Raw genomic sequence first — 15,336 nt, 5'->3', positions numbered from 1 at the left:
TTTATTTTACGTTAGTACAATGCTTTCTTTTTTTCAATTTTTCAAATCATAATATATAATTAATAATCTAAATCTAAATACATTTATCACATTATTATATCGGTATGATCTCTACAAACAATTATTTCTAATGCTTACATTTAGAATTTTCACTTTTAATTGTCAATCAAAACTAAAATGCCGATAGCTTCATGGTCTTCATCTAAAATGAAAACAAAAAGTAGCATATAAAATATCGCATATTAATATTACATATTACAATATCCTACACTAAATCAGAATTGACACACAATCACTTACTGAAATTTCTTGGATGTCTGCTTGTTGTCCAGCGAGTGCAGAATCATCATGAATGTCACACGAATACCTATACTTCATATCCATATGCCAATCTGAGCTACCTATGAGTTATGAGAGACCAACATCCATTCCTGAAGGTGTTTGCAGACTGTATGGATTATTTGCTACTCCTCGTCAAAAACCGCCTCTGCAAGATTCATTAATTAGGTTTATATAGAAATACTTTAAAAGAATCAATAAGATAATTATAAAATATAAGCAAAAGACCGTACCTGCTAGGATGCATTGGGGTTCTAGGTTTCCACCAGACAGCTGTATTCTTTCCATTCTTCATCATTCTCAAAACTTCATAATAATAAAACTATCAAACATTCTTCTTCTTTTTCCTCGGCCTGTGGTCATTTTCCTCTGCTGCAATAGAGTATTTAATTTAAGTATATAATGTGTGGGTCATTCAAATCAAATTAGAATTTTTGAGTTTACAACTATCAAGGAGTGGAAATTGCTTTTATCCTTTGACACACTCTTCCGCTACACTCACATATCCATCACAGTGCCCAACCAATGCCTGGGATGCTCTGGCATAGAAAGATCCTCTATCACGTCTGAACCATTCTAGGACAGCCAGCTTCCTTTTGTCATCAGTGCTGACTGAAATGATCCAGATGTGGAGGATGCTGGGGTTTTCCTGACATTGGTTGGGCGCTGGGATGGATATGTGTATGTGACAACCGAAAGTTAAATTAAAAATTAAATTAAAATAATTTCACTTAATTCTGTAATAAACAACAGCTACAATCATTTGGTTCCAATGTTCCTTGCTAATTTTATATAATGATGGTTATAAATTCGTTCCAAATGTACACTCTTTCTGCAACCTGTAGCAAAAAATAAAGGAACTATTATTTCACAACTGTGTAACAAATGTCAAAAAGTTATTTTATTTTATTATAATTACCTGAATGTGTGTGTGGTAAAGAAACGCAACGTGCGACTTGTTTGTAAGCATATTCTATATATACAGAAAAAACTTTTTCTGTATATACAGAAAAAATTGTTATTAAAAATGTTACAGAATAGGCCTACTGACAAATCGTTAAAAAATCAATTTCTTTTTCTTCTTCTTTACACTCCCCAAATAGATATCCGGCCCAGAAATAATCAATTTTAACTTCACACTATAAATATTTTCATTTAACACGAGTTAGCGCCGCGAGCCACTGGTAACTAGAAAAAGAAATCTCTTTTCGTCGCTAACTCGTGTTAAATGTCCAATCGGACATCATGGCAGTTCGCGGGGATTGGCTTGCCTAGAACATGGCGGCACCAATAAATATGCGGTATTATAGTAATAAGGCACTATAAAAGTTAGTATTCTCACGTCCGCCATTTTTCTTCTAACTAGCATGAAAAATTAGGTATGTTTTGTATATTACATACGTCAATAATCTTTGGAAGCACCAAACTTTATGTGACAATCTACTAGTTTACACCAAGCACTTGGTACGCGTATCAAGTAGTGAATTTAAGCTGATCAGCCAATGATTAAACACATTCACTAGTTATTTACTATTTGATACGCGTACCAAGTGCTTGGTGTAAATTAGGGGTTCGATTCTTGAATTCATTCGCAAGAAAACGTATGCGCAAATACCCGCTCTAACAGAAAAGTTGCAAGTTTATTGGTTAAAAGTCATACGATAGCCAATAAATTTTCAACTTTTCTGTAAGAACAGAATTTGCGAATACATTTCTCTTGCAAATGAATTCAAGAATCGAGCCCCAGGTCAATAAAACGAAGACACATTTATGATCTTGAGACTGTAAAGGTTATTGCGATGTATTATATTATGTAAAACATTATGCTAGTTACTTGCTAGTTTGAAGAAAAATGGCGGACGTGGGAATACCTACTTTTTTAGTGTCTAATTATAGTGACAATGCAAACGCCACGTGATAGCGGATACACGAGATAAAATTTTGGGAGCGTCCCGTCAGATTGCTGAATTAGTTAGAGTTAGGATAAATTTATAGAATTTGATTGGTGGTATTCGTTGCGTCTTAAATAAAATTTGTTGATTGGACTTTACGTTGCGATACCTCCATTCATGTGGCATATACAGAAAAAGAAAGCAATTTTTCGATATAAATCGATTTCGAGTGCTCGTAAGGGCCAAAGCACAAAACGTGGCGTAATGATTAAGGCAGTCGTAGTCGTAGATGTAGACAACGCAAAGCTTTTCGACTGTCTTAATTACGTCACGTTTTGTGCTTCGGTCCTGTCCAATATTGTCTTTGGTTAGGTTGTGACCGGATTTTAGAGCGCGAGAATTTTTGTGGCTACCGAAGAAATGAACTCACGTACCTTTTCTGCCCTTTATTCACAGTCGCCAGCTCCTTTAACCTGCCCAGGAGCAAGGATCGGTTGTTCCGGATCAGTTGGATCTGCCGGAACGCCGTCTCTGCAACGCAGACTTCCGCAATGCCGCAGGAACAACTATTTTTTAGGTTATGTGCAAATTTAGTACCACATGCACTTTACTCTGCTTTTGCACTTAACGATATGCACTATATTTATTATTAATTCTTTTTTTATGTTTCAGATGCTGCCGCTGCCCATCGGATTCGCCAGGATCGCCGTCATCCCCCAGGAACGTCTCCAGGTAAGTATTTCTAGGTTATGTGCCTGTACTACGCTCAGGTTGTCACTAGGATGTATTTCGCTAGCAGGATCACCCGGTTTCACCTCAGGAACAAGGATCGGATCTTCCACACAAAGGTAAGTAATAACTCTTGTTTTGTAATAAAACAATAACAATAATAACTTTTATTCAGTCCTTGCAGGAAAGAATTGTCACACAGTCTTCCCGAACGCGTCGCTTCAATTCACACTCGTTTCGAAGGTTTCTGTTAACCACGGTGGTTTGATAACAACACCCGTACGCGACGCTTATTCACAATCGGGTTATCGACTGACACTCGCGTTAGCAACGCGATGAGAGCTTACTAGCATTCGGCTCTAAGATATTAATAACGCGGGACGCTCGCTGCGTAATATCCCGCGGAACTCACGCACGCTCGTACGCCTACTTGATTCGGCGTCGGAACACACACACACGCTCGTATCTCCCGACAACGCTACGTGGGATGTTTATGATACAAGCTATATGCCCTCGTGACTCCAAACAAGCTCTCTGATTTTGCTCGATGAAAAGTCCGCGCGCGAAAAGCTCTCGAGAGCTCCTCGCCTCGGATTTTATACTCGGGAGCCTAATTTCCCCCATCCGGGTTGTTTCGCCAATCACCGTGCAGCAGGGATGCCGGCAGAGCGAGTCTTCCCCCCCCAGAGGCCGTTGGTCCAATCCCCGTTGTTCGACGATGTCGCATGGCAGGATGGCAGAAGGCATCCCCTCTACTGGTTGGCCGGCCAATCACGAACAGGCTCGCAATTGCACCGGAGTTCAGCCAGGGTTGCACGTTTTAACTCTGTGTGCTCCCCGAGATGTTTTTCGTTATTGCACTTAAAAGTGCAGGTTCGGCGGTTTTGGTGGCACTCGAACCAAACTTAACAAAGTACTTAAAAATGATATTTAAACTGAAAATATTATGAAATAGTAATGAGCATGCAGTATGCGTATGCTATGAGAAAAGAAATGTATAGTCTAAGAATAATAATCATGAAACTCGATAAGAGATATATAACGAGATTTGACTCGACTTCGTACATGATCTATTGTCGCTGGACTTTTATGAACATGCACTTAACGTAAAATAAAAGGGTTTCGCTAGAATAAGATACAAAAATATAACTGAATACAATTTTATGTGCGTATCACACGCACTCGCCTCATGCGTATACAACAAAGTTAATAGAAATAAAATAAAAGTTATAAACTTAATACGCGCGCCAATTCGCGCTAGAAAATGTAAAACTTAATCTTTTTACGCTACTATTGCGTTCTTATAAAATAATTCGACTCGCTGGGAATCTATGAGGAAACTTAGACTAATGACTAAAAATATTGATATTATTGAAAGAACAACTTGGGATAAAATATATGAAATAATAGTAATATAAAATAAAATAATTAAAGAAACGAAATCACTTTCGCGCGCTTCATAAGGTTCGCGCGACTTTAAACGTTTTCGCGTCTGGTTAACGCCTGTGCGCGTCTCCGGGCGCGTCAGCTCTCCTTAGGGTGACAGCCAGGACACTTTTACCCTCGATGTTCTTTGACTCGGTCTTCGCTGTCTGGAAATAGGCCGTGTCGCTGCTCCTCGGAGGCTGCCTTGAGGTGGACGCCACAGGCTGAGGGGAGCCCTTTGGAGTCGGTCGCAAGGTTAGGTTGTGACCGGATTTTAGAGCGCGAGAATTTTTGTGGCTACCGAAGAAATGAACTCACGTACCTTTTCTGCCCTTTTCACAGTCGCCAGCTCCTTTAACCTGCCCAGGAGCAAGGATCGGATGTTCCGGATCAGTTGGATCTGCCAGAACGCCGTCTCTGCAACGCAGACTTCCACAATGTCGCAGGAACAACTAATTTTTAGGTTATGGGTTTATTCAGTATCACATGCACTTTACTCTGCTTTTGCACTTAGGATCGTGCACTTGATTTGTTATTAATTCTTTTTTATGTTTCAGATGCTGCCGCCGTCCATCGGATTCACCAGGGCCGCCGTCATCCTCCAGGAACGTCTCCAGGTAAGTATTTCTAGGTTATGTGCCTGTACTACGCTCAGGTTGTTAATAGGATGTTGTTCTCTTTCAGGTTCGCCAGGTATCACCTCAGGAACTAGGATCGGATCCTCCACACGTGGGTAAGTAACAATTCTTTGTTTTGTAATAAAACAACAAAAAGGTCAAGTTTATTCAATTCTTGCAGAAATGAATTATCACAAAGTCACCCGAACGCGTCGCTTTGATTCACACTCGTTTCGGTATGTTTTATTAATCAAGGTGGTAAGTTGACAACACCCGTACGCGACGCTTATTCACAATCGGATTATCGACTTGCACTCGCGTTAGCAACGCGATGAGAGCTTACTAGCATTCGGCTCTAAGATATTAATTACGCGGGACGCTCGCTGCGTAATTACCCGCGGAACTCACGCACGCTCGTACGCCTACTTGATTCGGCGTCGGAACACACACACACGCTCGTATCTCCCGACAACGCTACGTGGGATGTTAACGATACAAGCTATATGTCGTCGTGACTCTAAACAAGCTCTCTAATTTTGCTCGATGAAAAGTCCGCGCGCGAAAAGCTCACGAGAGCTCCTCGCATCGGATTTTATACTCGGGAGCCTAATTTCCCCCATCCGGGTTGTTTCGCCAATCACCGCGCAGCAGGGATGCCGGCAGAGCGAGTCTTCCCCCTCCAGAGGCCGTTGGTCCAATCCCCGTTGATCGGCGATGTCGCATGGCAGGATGGCAGAAGGCATCCCCTCTACTGGTTGGCCGGCCAATCACGAACAGGCTCGCAATTGCACCGGAGTTCAGCCAGGGTTGCACGTTTTAACTCTGTGTGCTCCCCGAGATGTTTTTCGTTATTGCATTTAAAAGTGCAGGTTCGGCGGTTTTAGTGGCACTCGAACCAAACTTATCAAAGTACTTAAAAATGATATTTAAACTGAAAATATTATGAAATAGTAATGAGCATGCAGTATGCGTATGCTATGAGAAAAGAAATGTATAATCCAAGAATAATAATCATGAAACTCGATAACAGATATACTACGAGATTTGACTCGATTTCGTACATGTTCGTAGGTCGCTGCTACTTCGTGAGCATGCACAATTAGGTAGAATAAAAGGGTTTCGCTAGAATAAGATACGAAAATATAACTGAATACAATTTTATGTGCGTATCACACGCACTCGCCTCATGCGTATACAACAAAGTTAATAGAAATAAAATAGAAATTATAAACTTAATACGCGCACCAATTCGCGCTAGAGAGTGATAAAACTTAATCTTTTTACGCTACTATCGCGTTCTTATAAAATAATTCGACTCGCTGGGAATCTCTGAGAAAACTTAGACTAATGACTAAAATATTAATATTATTGAAAGAACAACTTGGGATAAAATATATGAAATAATAGTAATATGTAATAAAATAATTAAAGAAACGAAATCACTTTCGCGCGCTTTATAAGGTTCGCGCGACTTTAAACGTTTTCGCGTCTGGTTAACGCTTGTGCGCGTCTCCGGGCGCGTCAGCTCTCCTTAGGGTGACAGCCAGGACACTTTTACCCTCGATGTTCTTTGACTCGGTCTTCGCTGTCTGGAAATAGGCCGTGTCGCTGCTCCTCGGAGGCTGCCTTGAAGTGGACGCCACAGGCTGAGGGGAGCCCTTTGGAGTCGGTCGCAAGGTTAGGTTGTGACCGGAGATTTGATACACGGAATTAGAACTTTCGGATAATTTGGAAACTCACAAACCTTTTGTCGCTCTTTTATCAGGTCCCCTACACGGTCGCCAGCTTCTTTAACCTTCACCAGAAGCAAGGTTGCCTCGATGACCTTGTGATGACTGCAACGGCCTCGAGCTCTCGTACGGATTCACGACGTCTCGGCTGGATACAGACTCGAACGTAATCCAATGGCACTCGTGCTCACGCACACGCGGAATCCACACTTATTATTTAGAACTAATTATATCTTTTTATTTTTCAGGTGCTGCTGCTTCTCCCAGGATGGATCAGGAACGGCTCTCCTTCCAGGAACGGCCTCAGGTAAGTAACTATCTTTTATTTCAGGATCATCAAGGATCATTGCCCAGGAACAGGATCGTCGCACAACACTTGGGTAAGTAATCAGTCCTCTTTGTTTTGTTAACAATAAAATATAACAAATTTATTCAATAATATATGTATGTTCTCCTTATATCACAGACACTTCCCGTCCGCGTCGCTTAATTCACAATCGAGTGAACGAATAAGACTATCGAATAGTCTTCGCAATTTGTCACTCCTACTCGCATTCGGGTGACGATGATTTATTACGCGAAACGCTTTTTAATTACACGAATCGCGGAACTTCCGCCGGTGGTCACCTACTCGCATTCGGCGACCAACGCCCTAACGCTATCAAAGATCGGGCGCGAAAGCTCGACTTCGCTCTGTCGAGATGTTACCGCTATGATAGTTCGGGCGCGAAAGCTGGTCTTATAACTTGCGAGGTGTTATCGCTGTAAAGGTTCCGGCGCGAAAGCTCTCGAGAGCTCTCGCTGCTTGCTTATGTACCGGGAGAGAGACGCTACCCCCTCCCGACGGGATCCGCCAATCCCGCGTGGCGTCGGTGTTACCGGGCGCAAGGCTTGGTGGAAGCCCCCACTCCCTGTGACTTGCACGGCTGCGCGGCGTCGTTGCGCCGTGAGGCAACGCGTCTGTTGCCCCTTCCATCACGGCGTATCCCCACCATCGAGTGGAGACTGCACTTGTAAGCGCAGCTGTCTGCCGATGATCGCACTTAAGGTGTAATTCACACCGACTAACGGATTTTATGTTATCCGTGGCTCACTAAAGCCACGACACTAGGAAATGCATCGAATAAGCGTATGAAACTAAAAAGGTGGCGTTAAGCCTGAAAATAATTAGATTTGTAAGAAAATAAGCATAGCACAAAAGTTGTGCCTCGAGCATGTCCGAATGACAAATTCTGTAAGATAGAAAAAAAACAAATAGTACCAATCCCTCAGTGGGTGTCGGTTGTACGTAAAAAACGCACCAGAGTGCGATTTGATGCATTTACTAATGTTTTCCTAAATTTTAGAATATTGCACTTAAAGTGCAGTTTTTATACTACAAAGATTGCACTTAAGGTGCAGTTTGCTTAAACTTGCTAAATGAACTAAAAAACTTATAAAATGACTTGAATCACACGTAATGTCACTAAATATAGATAATAGAAGAAATTTGGCGTTGAGCTTAAGTGTATTTAGATTAATTAACTTAAAATTAGGGCACATGCATTGTGCTTCTGGCAACATGCTTGCCAGTACAAAAGAGTGAAATTAAACTGTTTTAAAAGTATGCTGGGTAGCAAATGATTATTATAATTACTGTAAAAAAGAAAATAGCTAAAAGAGCTAGTAGTACCATGCAAGGTACTGATACCATTGTATAAAGAATGTCACACACGAACATGTGAAGTAAAGCTTAGAAAACTAAGAAAACTAAGATTATAACTAATAGTAATCACACGAAATATATATATGTAATAAAAAAAAGTTAAGTAATGAATTAAAGATAGGTCGCGAATTTGACCCTATGCGCTCGCGCTGGTTTTCCGCTCGCTCGTAACTCGAAATAAAATAATTTACGTAAGTTAGGAAAACTAATAAAGAAATAAATAATAAAATTTTCGAAGTTTGACCTCGTAGATGTAACGCGTCCTATGCCGGTTCCCTGCTGTCCTCGGGTCGGGTTGGCTTGCCAGGGGTAGCCCCGTCGTCCGCCGGTCCGGGAGTACGCTGCAGGATGACGCTTACAATGTTTTTTCCGTCGCTCGTTTTCCTCTCGACCCTTTCAGCTACGAATAACTTGGGCTGCGTCGCCGAAAGGCCAGACGTCGATGCCACTGCCGCCGCCGGGTCGGGGTGCTGGGAGCTTCTGGGGGCCGGTTTCAAGATTAGGTCTTGGGTTACGGATCGCGGAAATCTAGTAAAAATTTAAAAATGTTGTCTTCCGCGTTTCCGCGTTTTCCTATTTTATGGCCGGTATTCATACATGTTGGTCAACGCTACGTTGGTCTTAGTCGAATCTTATTCAAGACCCATCTTAAGCACGATCTGGAGATATCAATGCTGTTATTTCATTGATTAAGTAAGCCCGGATCTATAATAGTGTAGTAAGCTTTATGCCATAAGGAATTAACCAATTATATTTGATTATTCTTCTCATATTCGATTATAATTGGTCAATTTCTTATGGCATAAGGCTTACTACACCTATTGTAGATCCGGGCTAAGTCTCCAATCGGCTCGAAGCTAGACTTAAGACAATTTTTGAACTTAAGATCGGTCTATGAATTTCGTCCTATGTAATGGTACCCTTAGGACGGGATTCATAGACCGATCTTAAGCTCAAGCATTGTCTTAAGTCTAGCTTCGAGCCGACTTGAGATTTACTTAACCAATGAAATAACAGCATTGACGTCTCAAGATCGTGCTTAAGCTGGAACTTGAATAAGATTCGACTATGAATTCCGACCTTAATGATTTGTGGTTTATGGTTGTTATGTCATGGATTATAGAGATTTTTCAAGACAATAATCAATATACTAATACAAATTGCAATAAATTAAGAAAAGACACATTTTAATAAAGAAAATATGTTTAATTGTGACCATATTGTCATCCTTTTCTGTGTAAATTGCGCTTCGTGTAATATGAAGCAATCAAAACGAACGGAACGGATCGCGGATGCTTCCGCGTTTGCGTGTTTTCGCGCTTTATGTAATGGCACCCTTAATGATTTGTGGTTTATGGTTGCTACGTCATGGATTATAGGGATTTTTCAAGATATAATTAAATCCTTTGATATCGCGGCGCTGATAGCGCGATTTCTGAAAGTGGTCGTACACAATCATACACAATTGATCATTAACTGTTTAGTTGTTTGATTATGGTGATTATATTTATTGTGTTGTGTGTATATTACGGAAGATTTCGTGTTTTTCAGCAATAAAGAGGTAATTGTATACATTATTTTATAAATATTGTGGAGCCGGGCGCGGGGCAAGTCCGATCGTAAAAAGTTTTTCCGACGCTAACACGACGAATCAGTACGGCGATCGCGAGGTCAGATGCATTTTTTTTTTTATGCGTCTCTTTTTTTTCTTTGCCTGCGAGTGGACATGCGATAGCGCCCGCGGAGCTGGACTCGCGAGCCTGGTGACAAGAAAAAAAAAGGACAGTCAGTCTTTGCGAGCGATCCATGCGAATAGCATCGAACGGTCAGTCCTTGCGAGAAAGCCCTGCAGGTCACATCCTTCCGAGTGTAATAAAGGAAACTTACATTTTAACTGAGTGTGTGCGTATTTGATTTCCTACAAATTGGGGGCTCAGCCGGGATTGAGCGAACGAGAAACTGAGTAAGAGAGACGGAGTGAAAGTGACCGCAGGAGCAGAGTGAGAACAACGAGGCAATAAGCGAATTTTGTTTGAGCGAAGATATAGTGAGGCATACTTTGCAAATCTATCACTAGTTGTGGGTAGTTGTGAGAGCGAATAAACTTATTGTGTGTGAAGATGAGTACCAGGAATCTATCAGATTTTACAGTGAATCAGTTGAAAGAAAAATTGCGAGAATTGAATCTTCCCTTGACCGGAAATAAAAACGACTTAGTTGCGCGATTAGCCGAGGCAGATCCTTCGGGTCCGTGGACAGAGGAAGCTTCTGATACATTGGAGGATGGTGAAGCGATTCGAGGAGGCCCGAACGAAGCTAGCGCGGGGGCATTGTCCCGTCACGAGCGAGAGATCGAGTTATACCGTCGCGAGAAAGAGTTAGCGGAACTAGAGTTGCAGTTGTTGCGGAGGGAGCTAGAGTTAGCCAGAGGGATGCGGCAATTAAACATCGGAGAGCATAGTCAGGCGGCGGATCGAGAGAATGTTTCACGTGATTATCCAAGACCCAGTATAACGGCCATCGCCGACCTCCTCAGTTTTTTCGACGGCAGCGGTGACTACGAGACGTGGGAGAAGCAATTCAGGTTGCTGAGAGCAACATATCGCTTGAACGACGAGTACGCGAGACTTTTGGTGGGCATGCGGCTAAAGGGAAAAGCGTCAGAATGGCTGCATTCCAAGCCCCAACACATTGAACTGCCAGTAGAAACTTTAGTGAGCGAGATGCGAGAAATGTACGATCATCGCCCAAGTAAAATGACGCTACGAAAGCAATTTGAGGAACGCGTGTGGAAAAAGGAAGAAACGTTCCAGCAGTACGTTCACGATAAAATAATTTTAGCCAATCGTGTGCCAATTAGCGAAGAGGAAATTATAGACTATCTTATCGACGGAATACCAGCGGCAAACTTGAGAGACCAAGCACGAATGAGCAGATTCTCCTCGAAAGCAGAGCTAATACAAGCTTTTGAGAAAGTGATGCTTCGTGATCGAACACAGACAAATAGCGTGAAGAAGAACGAGCAGCAGAAAGGCGACGGAGATAAGCGGCAACACGGAGGAGGAAGAGCGGAGAGGAGGAACGCGTCGAAGGATGAAACAGTGAGACGCTGCTACAACTGCGGACTGCGTGACCACATGAGTGCAGACTGCCCAACGAAATCGGAAGGGCCGAAATGTTTTCAGTGCGGCGAACGCGGACATGTTGCATCAAAGTGTGAGGAGCAAAAGAAAGCGGTGAGAGCTATCCATGCTAACGCGCGTGCGAAGAGATATACTAAAGAAGTAGAGCTTAACGGTAATAGAGTTCTGGCTCTTATCGATACAGGGAGCGATTTTTGTCTATTGCGATCCAATAAATATATACAATTAGATTTTCCAAAATTAGAATCGAAAGAAATTCGCTTCCGCGGCATCGGGTCGAGCGATAATACGACTTTAGGTGAATTCAATGCGAACTTAACGGTAGACGGAAGTACATATTCCATTCTCGTGCGCGTAGTATCGGATGCTCTTTTGAAACACGAGCTAATTATCGGTGCAGACTTTGTAAACACGATCGAGATGACGGCGCGAGCGGGTGAGATTGTCATTCGGCAGGTATCAAAATCTTCGTGCGTCGATGAGGAGATACCTGAAATTTTTCAAATCGATATAGATTCTGTGGAGAATGGCGAGACAGACGTGTCACATATACCGGAATAGAATATAGAAATAGAATTCAGAAAGCAGTCGCTAATTACACTCCGAATAAATCGCGAGATGTAGATCTGAAAATGTCCATAGTTCTTAAAGACGAAGTACCCGTGTATCAGCGAGCTAGGCGATTATCGGCGTCGGAGAGAGAATTAGTTAACGCACAAATAAGCGAGTGGATACGCGATGGTATCGCGCAGCCTTCATTATCAGAGTACGCGAGTCCGGTAGTGCTGGTAAAAAAGAAAGATAATTCAGTTAAGCTATGCGTTGACTACCGTCTCTTAAATAAAAAGATTATTAAAGATCGATATCCTTTACCACTCATAGAAGATCAGCTAGATTCTTTACAAAACGCTAGGGTTTTTAGTACTCTTGATTTAAAAAACGGATTTTTCCACGTTCCGATTGATGTACAGAGCCGAAAGTACACAGCCTTTATAGTGCCGGACAGCCACTATGAGTTTTTGCGCGTTCCGTTCGGTCTATGCAACTCACCGACAGTATTTCAGCGTTTCATTAATATTGTATTTCGAGATTTAATTCAAACCAAAGTAGTATTAACATACTTAGATGATTTAATAATTCCATCTGTAGATTATGAGAGTGGCGCGACTAATCTCGAAATTGTATTAAAAGTTGCGAGCGAAGCCGGGCTGATAATAAACTGGCGAAAATCTAGCTTCCTAAAGCGTCGTGTCGAATTTTTAGGCCATGTTATTGAGAACGGTAAAGTATATCCTTCCGGGCAAAAAGTAGAAGCGGTGCGAAAATTTCCTGTACCGTCTAATGTAAAATAAATGCAGAGCTTCCTAGGATTAAGCGGATATTTTAGGAAATTTATACCACGATACTCCACCATTGCGCGACCTTTGAGTGACTTACTAAAAACAAATGTTAAATATGTATTTGGCGAAAAGGAGAATGCAGCGTTTATACAACTAAAAGAAATGTTAGTTAGTAAGCCGGTGTTGAATCTGTACGTGACAGGCGCAGAAACCGAGCTGCATACGGACGCGTCGATGTTCGGATACGGTGCGATACTTTTACAGAAAAGCGCAGATGATAATATGTTTCATCCGGTTTACTATAGTAGCGGCAAAACTACACCAGCCGAACAAAATTATTTAAGTTACGAGTTAGAGGTACTAGCAATAATTAAAGCCCTTAAGAAATTCCGAGTTTATTTGATAGGCGCTCGTTTTACAATTGTAACGGATTGTCGCGCGTTTGTTGCAACTATGAATAAGAAGGACTTGTGTGTGCGTGTTGCGCGTTGGGCGTTATTACTCGAAGAGTATAATTATAAAGTAGAACATCGTCCAGGCAAAAATATGAGTCATGTGGATGCGTTAAGTCGCAATCCAATCGCGGAGTGTCATGTCGTCGTGGAACAGGAGAATGGAATTACGGCGCGATTAATAAAAGCACAGGCAAACGACAGCGACGTAAAGAAAGTATTTGACCAAGCGAAATCGGGACGCTCGAGTGACTATGTTGTTAGAGGCGACTTACTCTTTAAAGAAATTAACGGTAATCTGTGTGTAGTAGTGCCGAAAGCGATGCAGATGCAAATCATACGGCAAGCACATGAGAGAGGACACTTTTCCGTAGCAAAGACAAAAGCGCTTTTACGTAACGATTACTGGATTCCGAATATAGAAACTAAGATAGAGAAGGTTATTAAAAATTGTATTGCGTGTATCCTTGCTGAAAGGAAGCAGGGCAAGCAGGAGGGATTTCTTAATCCAATAGCGAAGGGGGAGGTCCCGTTGGATACATACCATATCGATCATTTAGGCCCGCTTCCTTCCACCAAGAAAAACTATAAATATATATTTGTAATTATAGACGCGTTTTCGAAATTTGTGTGGCTCTACTCGACAAAGACTACTAACACGAGCGAAGTTTTAGACAAACTAATTAAACAGTCGTTTATCTTTGGTAATCCGCGAAGAATAATTTCCGATCGTGGAACAGCCTTCACTTCCAAAGAGTTTTCTGAATATTGTAAAAAAGAGGATATCAAACACGTGTTGATTACGGTTGGAATACCTAGATCTAATGGTCAGGCCGAGCGTGTAAACCGTATACTGATACAGCTGTTAACTAAACTTGCGAATCCGAGGCGTGAAGAATGGCATAAATACTTAGCGTTTGCACAACAATGTATTAATACTACACTAAGTAGAAGCATAGGTACCGATCCATTTCATTTGTTGTTTGGCGTACATGCGCGGCTGCGAGGCGATCTCGAAATTCGAGAATTATTAGAAAAAGAATACATCGAAGCATATCGGGATGAACGCGATCAACTAAGGGAATCAGCAAAAGAAAACATTGCCGAAATCCAGCGTGATAACAAGCGTACCTTTAATAAAAATAGAGTAGCTGCGACGAAATACCGAGAGGGCGATTTAGTGGCGATTAAACGCACACAACAAGGACCGGGTTTGAAATTCGCAAATAAATATTTCGGACCCTATCGAATTATTCAAGTCCTGCGTAACAACCGCTATGTAGTACAACGCGAGGGGGAACATGAGGGACCCCTTAAAACTTCGACCGCAGCAGATTATATGAAACCATGGATATCTAATGAAACTGATTATAATAGCGATGAAGACAGCTCAGAAGACAGCTCTGATATCCGGGGCGGATATCCAGAGCAGGATGGCCGAGTGTGGAGCCGGGCGCGGGGCAAGCCCGATCGTAAAAAGTTTTTCCGACGCTAACACGACGGGTCAGTACGGCGATCGCGAGGTCAGATGCATTTTTTTTTATGCGTCTCTTTTTTTTCTTTGCCTGCGAGTGGACATGCGATAGCGCCCGCGGAGCTGGACTCGCGAGCCTGGTGACAAGAAAAAAAAAGGACAGTCAGTCTTTGCGAGCGATCCATGCGAATAGCATCGAACGGTCAGTCCTTGCGAGAAAGCCCTGCAGGTCACATCCTTCCGAGTGTAATAAAGGAAACTTACATTTTAACTGAGTGTGTGCGTATTTGATTTCCTACAATATTTTAAATGCTTTTTATGTATATTGACTAGTACAAATGTTTGAATATGTCAAAAAATATCGAAATGCACATGACCATTTGGATGCATTTATGCGTTATTTATTTGTGCATTATTTATTTCATAAAATCGGTAATGCGATAAAGAGAAATGAGTGTGTTATTATTTATATTTGTATTCTCTTAATGCA

The sequence above is a fragment of the Monomorium pharaonis genome, chromosome 3 (assembly GCF_013373865.1).
Source record: "Monomorium pharaonis isolate MP-MQ-018 chromosome 3, ASM1337386v2, whole genome shotgun sequence".
NCBI classification, from domain to species: domain Eukaryota; kingdom Metazoa; phylum Arthropoda; class Insecta; order Hymenoptera; family Formicidae; genus Monomorium; species Monomorium pharaonis.
This window is presented reverse-complemented; position numbering follows the sequence as displayed.